This window comes from Drosophila hydei, unplaced genomic scaffold (assembly GCF_003285905.1).
Source record: "Drosophila hydei strain 15085-1641.00,03,60 unplaced genomic scaffold, DhydRS2 tig00000232-arrow-arrow-pilon, whole genome shotgun sequence".
Taxonomy (NCBI): domain Eukaryota; kingdom Metazoa; phylum Arthropoda; class Insecta; order Diptera; family Drosophilidae; genus Drosophila; species Drosophila hydei.
In genome coordinates, this window is record NW_022045690.1 from 1,747,378 (window position 1) to 1,753,589 (window position 6,212).

At 44.5% G+C, this 6,212-nt stretch overlaps 1 non-coding gene across 1 annotated transcript; it reads left to right on the forward strand.

The window, feature by feature from the left end:
• Nucleotides 1-2,093: 2,093 nt before the first annotated feature.
• On the forward strand, nucleotides 2,094-2,166 carry Trnar-ucg. The gene has a single exon. It is a non-coding gene; the product is annotated as a tRNA-Arg (tRNA).
• The last annotated feature ends 4,046 nt before the right edge of the window (nucleotides 2,167-6,212 follow it).

Genomic DNA, 6,212 nt, shown 5'->3' on the forward strand with positions numbered 1-6,212 from the left:
AAACTATAAACTTGCTTTTCAAAAATAGTAAAAAAGTAAATAAAAGCACGTTCAAAACCAACAACATACGAATATACAAATATATTATGTATTATACATTAAGATGTTATATAAATATATAAAGCAGTCGATACACACATACTATATACATGTACACATATATATGTGTGCGCCCTGCCACAAAAATACGCTTCGAACACGCTGCCATCTCGAACACAGCGCCGGGTTTTGGTTTCGCTCGCCTGACAATGGGCAGCCAGTGAATGGCTGGGCGTGGCAATAACTTAACGATGCGCAACTGGAAGAGGTGCAAGTGCGAAACAGGTTGGCATAGCCGAGAGCTGTTGAACTGTTGGCCGGGCGGCGGGTGGCCCGAAGGTGGCTAAAATAAATCTTGCACAATAAGTTTTGGCGATGGCGTCAAAACGCTCAAAGCGACCTACAACAACGGCCAGCAGATGAAAAACTAGTGGTAGCAGCAGCAGAAGCATAGCAGCATAGCAAGTGGAACAAGAGCGGCGCAAATGACACGAGCTCAGGGAGCGGCAGAGGCAGCGCGCCGACAGGCGGCTGCCTGGCAAAAATAGCCTTATCAGTTCCTGTTTCCTGTCGAAAGTTTTCATATTTTTGCGCGTGGCTGCAGCAGCGACGGAGGCAGCATCACCAGCAACAACAATGGCAAAAGCAAACAGCGCGCTGAGGGCGAAAGCAACACACGGAAAGTGTTGCCACATTTTTACATTTTTCTTCTTGTTCTTTTTTTTTTTTGTTTCTTTTCAACATTTGATTTTGCAAGGTTCAGTCGCCCCCGCCACGGCACCGGCACCGCCACCGGCCCCGCCTCGTTGGGCAACTGTGGAGCATAACAGTAACCACAATAAAAAGCAGGAAATATTTAAACATTTTTCTTTTAGTTTTGCATGAAACGGCTGCGACGCCGACTGCGCCGCAACCATTTTCACACTTATTGTCAGATTTTGCTTTGTGTTTTGCCTTCGCCGTCGACGTCGCTGCCAACGCTGCGCGCTATGTCGTTTCGCTGTGAAATGACGCACAGCCGAGATAACACGTCGCACTGGCAAAAGCTGCAACAATTTTTATGTTGCAGCTGTAAATGTGGTCGACACCAGACACCCACAGTCAACCGCCCACCGCCCACCGCTCGCAGGCAACGACCCAACGCCCCAATGCCCCGCCTGCCTCAGCTGGTGCCACGAGTCTTTGCCACCAGCCGACTCGCATATGTTGCGCATATGCCTGCCAAACGCTCAATTTGTTTTGCCTTTTGTGTCGTCTTGTCTGTGTGTGTGTGTATGAGAGTGTGCGTGCTGATGGCACTCTTAAATTTACAGGATATGTGCATAATTTTGCAAACGGACAATGCGCCTGTCACATTCACTTAATGCCGCCCCGAACGCGCCTTTGCCACCTTGTCAAAGTTTTCATGAGAAAGCTTTAACCTGCAACTGAACAGAAGTCTGAGGTTGAGGCTAGAAGTAAACTTTTTTCATAGGTATTATCAACTGCCGTATCAACTTTTACATCATCTTTGATATCAAATTTAACATTCACTTTTACATCAAGTGTTACATTGACTACTACATCAAGTTGGTGAGCAACTTCTATATCAACTTCAACATCTTTCTATATTAGCACAATTTCAACACTTACATCAACTTTTTCATCAACTTTTACATCAACTTTTACATCAACTTATACATATATTTCCTTATCAATTTCTTTACAAACTCAATTTCAACATCTACTTTTACACAAGCTTTAACATTAGTTTTTACATCAAGTTCTACATCAACTTTTATATCAACTTCTACATTAACGTCTACTCTATATCACCTCTACATCGACTTCTACATCAATCTAGATCAACTGTATGCTAAACGCAGTACGAGTTGGACTTGTTTCTTTATCGCTAATAAACGAAAATTGTATTTCCTTTTTTTTAAGTGTAGCTTCAGTATTTGATTTGGATTTTGATTTGTTTATCTTTTTGTATAGAGCCTCAGGTATTTATTTATTACTGCAATTTTATTTGGTATTGTTTTTCATTGAGGTTTGGATGTCGGGACCTTGTGGGCCATGTAGCCTAATGGATAGGGCGTCGGACTTCGGATCCGGAGATTGCGGGTTCGAATCCCGTCATGGTCACTACAGCGTAAGAGTATTTTTTTTTTTAAATTATACTCGCTCATTTGAGAGCAGAGCTCAGCGCCTCCCGTTTGCTGTCCATTCCATGTCTGTGCGTCTAGGCATCTGCCTGATACTGATCTCTGATACCTTTATCTTTTTACTTTTTGACAGCATCGATTGGGGGCGTACCTAATGGAAAAGTAATAAATGATGTTGCAGCTGAAACTAGAGACTTGAAATTAGATATATATATTGAGGCAGTTAGAAATTTATAGCTAGAAGCTATGCCTATTGCAGCTTAATAACTATAGATTTTGTTTACTGGTTCATCTGTTAAGCATATAATCGGATTCATATATAAATGTAGCTATTTTAGACTCTGAAGCAGTATTAGGTAATGTTTCGACTTCATTGTGAAGTGACAAATATGGTCAACAAATATGTAATTTCTTTTTTTTTTCACTTATGAAAATTAGAGCTCTAGCAAAAAGTTATCGTTCTCGTTATCGAATGTATTAGATTATATGAAAGTGTGAGCAGCGAAAGAGAATATATCAAAGAGCAGGCAGAGCATATCCAAGTGACTAACGGAACATTCAGCAGAGACCAACTGATTGGCATAAGTGAGCATCAACAAAACACGAATAAAAATTACTAAAATGCGTTACTTTTTGAGCACACCTCGTTTCCGAATTATTTGAGCCACCTTTCGCAATTTACTGCCATTTATTAGAAGTTCGAATTGAATTTGCTTTAATATTTGATTTGCTCAGTCAATGAAATTTGGATTTGGAATTGGATTTGGATTTGGATAAAGTGTCTATATCTATGTCAGCGCTATGACAGCTGCTCAGCCTCTCTTCAGGAATTTTGTTGTTTGTTTTGCTTTGGTCTGTGGCACGTAGAGTCTGAAAGTAATTGTGGCAATACGTACTGCCAGTTATTGATATATATATATATATAAATATATATATATATATATATATATATATATATATGTGTGTGTGTGTGTGTGTGCCTATGTGAGCTTTTTGACAATAAGTTTAAATTTCTACATGTGTGTGTGTGTCTGTCTGCTGGCTGTGTATGTAGGAGTAATACGAGTAACACTTATCAAAAGTTTGTTGCTAACACATGCAAATTGAAATGTGTGACTACACCCACGCACACACCCACGCACACACACAGACATGCAGCTGCTGGCGGCACATTGTTGCCAGCAGTTTGGCACACGTACAGAGTACATGAGTCTGGCGCACACGTGCACCTAAACACAGGGCACAAAACGTACCCATGCTCACCTGGCAGCAGCAGCAGCAGCAGCTGCAGTTACTGCCACTGTAACTGTGCCTCTTCTATGTAGAGCTGTGTGGGTGGTCTTTGTCTGTGCTCGTCTTCGAGTACCTGGCCTCTAACTTCCGCCTGTTTTAACACCTAACAACCAAGAAACCAACAACTTGCGCTGCTGCTGCATACTTATTATAGCTGCAGCATGTGTCTCTTTGTTGTTGGCTGGCAACACTTTTCCAAAATCCAAAATTCACCCACAAGCTACTAGTGTGTGTGCGTGTGCGTATGTGTGTGTGTGTGTGTGTGTGTGTGTAAACGTGTGCGGATTTCAACATGAGTTTTAGAAACAAAAGTTTTTGATTTCTTTGTTCAGCTCGTTGCTCGTTGTTGTTTTCTTTTTAATGTTGTTGTTTTATTTATTTTTTTTGGTTCTTTTGTCACAGCAACTTTTTATTGGAGCAGCATATGCGATGTTGTCAGCTGCCACGCCCCCAGCACCGTCCCGCCTGCGCTGGCCCAGTCTTCTCCATTTGTACCTTTTGTAGCAGGCATAATTGCAGCTTTTGGAGCTGTCAAACTTTTGCATACGCACTTTGATTTCTTTAGATAGAAGCAACAACAACAACAACCACAACAACAACAGCAATAACAACAATTGCATTAAACCCGAAAACTTGTGTTGCAAACAACAAGCACACAGAAAGCAAATAAAAAAAAAACCTTTTAATTGCATATTTGCGGTGCTGTGGGTAAGGGCTGAGCTGACAGCTTTACAAAACTTGCTCCATTTCTAATTGAGTTACATTTATGGCCAAAAGCTGAGCTGGCTGAAAAGAATCGAGCAGCCACAGCTTGCCACGCCCACCTAGTATATTCGTAATTTAATATGACTGACATTCGCTGTTCGCTGACAAGTTTAATACCTCAGCTCACTCTATGTCTGCTGGCTCCCCCCCCTCCATTTTCTCTTACTCAGCCCTCCACGTCACGTCCCGTCTATCGTCTATTGGATAATTAAGCCACTTGGCGACAGGTTTGACAGCCTTACTTTGAATTGTCAGCTCCTGGTTGAGATGCAGACGTTGATGCTCCAGCTTCAGCTTCAGCTTCAGCTTCAGCTACTGCTGCTGCTGCTGCTGCTGCTGCTGGTCTGCGGCATTTGTGGCTCACGTTGTGGTGCTGTGCGCTCAATTTCATTTTGAAGACAACTTGAGATTGTCGATTGGGCTGTCCGTGGACATGTTTTCGGCTCTTGGCGGTTGGCCTTGTCTCCGGCGGCGACTCACGCCTGACAGCGACAAAAGTTGAAGTTCAATTAAATTTCAGTTTTGCAGCTTTTGTTATTTTTGTCATTTGCAGTTTGATCGGTTCCTGTTTGCGACCATTATCTATGGGGACATTGAGAAATTGAAAATTATGATGCTGAAGCTGATGCTGATGCTATCGCTGTGTCCCCCGCCGCTCCACCCATGCCCGCTCCCACTCGTTGGATTGTTTCTGCAGCGCTGATTGCAAAATGCAATTCGCATTAAAAACTTTCAGCTGGGCAAGTTGTGGGCAAAAAGTTTTTGGCATTGGGTTGCATGATTGACGCTTTTGCCTGGCCTGGACAATTGCAGCTGCAGCTGCAGCTTAATCTATGGGACCTACCACATTTGGCAATCCAAGGCGAAAGAGAAAACGAAAGAGAGACAGAGAGACAGGGACAGGGAGAGCGAGAGAGAGAGAGAGATGGGGCTTGAAGGATTCGCAGCATCAGGTTCCATCAGGCATTCACTTGCGGCAGTTAATCAAACAGTAAACGGCAGGCTTTCATCTACAGCTCGTACCTTTTGGCCTGATGATGATTAGGCCTTTGCGGATGCTGCTGCCTGATGCCCGATGCCCAATGCCTGCCTGATGTGGCAGCATGAGTTGCATGATAACCGACAAGCAGCAGAAAAGTCGAAGCAAATGCCGAAGCGTTTGGCTTGGCTGTTTGTGGCACTTCTAAGGCGGCCGGCAGCAGGCAAGAGGCAGGAGGCAGCAGCTCTGACTCAGGCGCCCAACCGCGTTGCCGCTTGCCACAAACCCAAGCCACCAAATGCCACCACAGCTTGTAGCAATTGTCGTACCATTTGTCAGAAGCACGCGTCGACACTCCTCCCTCGCGGCACGCTGCGCATGTGCCGAGGGCCGCGATGCACCGACGTCTCGCCGCTGCCATCACCAAGCAATACGATCCACCACGTGCCAGCCGTGTGGATGCCGAGTGGCACATGGTGGATGCCATTCGTTTCGAAAATCCACTTCGACAATTGGCAACGACGTTTCGCAGCTCGTTCACTCGGCAACGCGGCTCGGCCGTCGCCAGCAGCCAGCATCCAACGGCCGTGCAAACGACGGCCATAGCCGAGCCGATGCCCACGCCCGAAGACAGCTTCGGCCGCCCGTTCGGGATGCTGTACGGCCGCCAGCGACTCTGCTGCGCTTTCAGTCTATCAACAACGTTTCCAACAGCCAGTTGGCTTCACGCAGCACACCAGACACTTCAACACACACAGTTTAACAGTTAATTCGCAGATACGCGCGTGTCTCTTCGGGCTCCTTGGGCATGCCATCTAAAACGTATCTCAATTATCACCTCTAATACATATGCGTGTCCGTGTGTGCTACCCAAATATATAAATAATATTTTTTTTAATTGTACTTAACTGCATTTTGTGCTTGTGTGGAAAAAATGTTTATGTGCAACGTTTGAATAGCCCAAATGTTTGGCTGCTCGAGCTCAGAGC